Genomic DNA, 3176 nt, shown 5'->3' on the forward strand with positions numbered 1-3176 from the left:
CCAAGATTCACAGTGAAACCTCACCCACAGTATGGCAGTATTAAACCTCTCAAGTACTGACATTATTGGCATGTATTCCCACCTCTGGTAGAACTCAGTGTATCTTTAAAAGAAAAATAAGATGAGGGTATTGGTGCAGCTAAGCCCAGAGCACATGCCTAGTGTGCTTCAGGCTCTAAGTTCGGTTCCTACCTAGCATGAGAGACACAGAATGGAGAGGGAGGAGGGGAGAGAGGGAAGAGAGAGGGCAGAAAGAAAACTGTCATCAAAATGTTCTCCTAAATATTTTTTAAAACAACACACACACAAACTAAGACAAAGAACAAATTAAAGAGATTATTTTACCCAGATATAAAAATTTAACTAATAAGTCACTACAGTGTTGGGTAGGGGCGGGCAGACTGGGGACCCCCAAACAGAACCATATAAACGTGGGTGCTTGCTCTATCACCACTGGCTTCTCAGATCCCTCAGGAAAGGAGGTGCTAGTTACTTACTGGTGCCAGAACATTGAAAACCCAGAGGAAAAAGAGAACTCAGCAGGACCCCTACTTTGTACTTTTCCACCTCAGCTACATCCCCAGCCGTTGACTCCACTGTGATCTAAAGACACAAATGTGGAATAACCCAAAGCTTCGTGCATGCTAGCCAAGCATGCTCCCAGCTGAGCTACATCCCCAGCCCAAACTTGAGTTTTTACAGTATTTATTTTTGTGTATGCATGCGTGTGCTGATACCTGCAGAGGCGAGCCCTTGGAGCCGGGGTTACAGGCAACTGTGAGCTGCCTGATGTGAATGCTGGGAACTAGATTCCAGTCTTTTGAAAGACCAGCAAACACAATAAACCACTGGGCCATCTCTCCGATCCCCTTGTATATGAAAAAAACCTCCATGACTGTTATTAATGTTAATAAATTGGCTATCATTTTCTCTATCATCTTATCTTGTCACATAACCTAGACACCCCCAACCCACCACAGACATTATATATTTGTCCTTCAGTTTAGCAGTTCTCAACCCGTGAGTCGAGACCACCTTTGGGACACATATTAGATATTTACATTACTATTCATAACAGTAATAAATTACAGTTATGGAGTAACAATGAAATAATTTTATGGTTGGGGGTCAGCACAACACAAGGAACTGGATTAAAGGGCCGCATGTTAGGAAGGGTGAGAACCAGTGGTTTAGAGGGCTGCCATTACGTCACCCTGGAGTATGGGATTTGCAATGAATTCAGGAAGTTTCCTTCTGCTCCTAATTTCACTAAGAGTATTGTTTATTTATAAATGGATATAAAATCTTATTACTATTATCCCATCTATCAATATGTGGGTATGTTTTTCTCCTGTACTCTGTTAAGCTACAAAGTACATTTTACATATTTGGAACTTCTGGCCCTATGAGCAAGTCTCCAAGTCTTCAATAGTTTTAACTTTTTTAGTAAAAAAATAGTCAGAATTTTTTCTGTATAAAGATTACATGTTTCCTTTTTTTTTGGTTTTTTTTTTTTTTTTTTTTTTTTTTTTTGGTTTTTCGAGACAGGGTTTCTCTGTGTAGCTTTGCGCCTTTTCCTGGAACTCACTTGGTAGCCCAGGCTGGCCTCGAATTCACAGAGATCTGCCTGGCTCTGCCTCCCGAGTGCTGGGATTAAAGGCGTGCACCACCACTGCCCGGCCTCCTTTTCGTTTTTTTTTCCTGGTTTAATATATATATATATATATATATATATATATATATATATATATATATATATTTACAATAAATAAATATCTTTAGAATTATATATCTTGGTATATTCCTGGACTCTAGGAATATGTTGATGTCTAGATACGATTGAAGTACCCGTGCATTCTTTCAGATTTTTAATGTGGACAATCATACCCTCTGAAATCATTAAGTTTTATTTTCTTCTTCCATTGTACCCAATGTTGAATTACACTGAGTAGAGACAGTGGTCACCCCTATCTAGCTGGTGAGCTTAAAGAGAACAGTTGTTACATTTCACATCAGTGGTGGTTTGATTGACAATGGTCCCCATAGGCTCATACATTTGAATACTTGGTTCTCATTGGTGGAAATGGTTGAGAAGGATTAGGAGGTGTGGTCTTGTTGGAGCAGGTATATCACTGGGGTAGGCTTTGAATTTTCAAAAGCCCGTGTCATTCCCAGTTAGCTCACTCGCTAGCTCCCTCTCTCCCTCTATTTCTGTCTAGTTTTTGTGAATCAGATGTAAGCTCTCAGCTACTGCTCCAGGGTAATGCCTGCCTGCTCCATACTCTCCACCATGATGATCATGGACTCTAACTCATTGGAACCATGGGCTCAATAAACATTTTTCTTTTGTAATTTGCCTTGTTGTGGTGTCTCTTCAAAGAAATAGAAAGTAACTAAGACAACATCTAATGTGTGTTTTATTAATTGGCTGGTGTCTTTATCAGGTTCGAAGGTCCCTGTCCACTCTTATTTTGCATTGTTTAAAATTATGAGCAACTGTTTTACATTTTCCATGATTACCCAATGATACATCTTTTTGATGTATCTCAAGCCTCTTTTCTATGTCAATTGAACCAGTCAGCAGGTTAACATGGTATGAGAAAAAGGCTTCCGGTGATTGAATGAACTCTTCTTTCCTGTGATGCCTAATTCTACTATTCTTATCAACTGCCTGCCCCTTTCTCCGCCTTCCTTTCCTGCTAAGGAAGGAAGAGAGAGAAAAAGAAAGAGAAAAGGAGGGAGGGAGAGAGAAGAACGGAGGGAGGGAGGGAGAGAGGAAAAAAGGAAAGAAGGAAGGATGGAAGAGCTGGCTGAAGCCCAGTTAGTAGGATATTTATTTTAATGAATGTTTTTCATATTCACAGGACAATGTTTCTTTGTGTTTGGCATGGCCAATTAGTACTGCCTAGATGCTTAGGAAGAGAATCTGGTAGTCATGGAAAACAATACTGATTGTTAAATGAGGACTTCAATTCTCTGTTCCTAACTCCCAGTTTTGAAACATTTTTTAGAGCAATTCCATCCCATACATAACATGTTAATTCTAGACCTTTCTGCCTGTGACACTCAACAACGAAGAGAACAATTCAACACTGTAAAAAAAAAAAATCAAAAGTTCATGGAAGCGAGAGCTTTTCCTCAAATAAGCTGTGATGATTTTTATAGTGTCTTCTATG

Source organism: Peromyscus eremicus, chromosome 4, assembly GCF_949786415.1.
Source record: "Peromyscus eremicus chromosome 4, PerEre_H2_v1, whole genome shotgun sequence".
NCBI classification, from domain to species: domain Eukaryota; kingdom Metazoa; phylum Chordata; class Mammalia; order Rodentia; family Cricetidae; genus Peromyscus; species Peromyscus eremicus.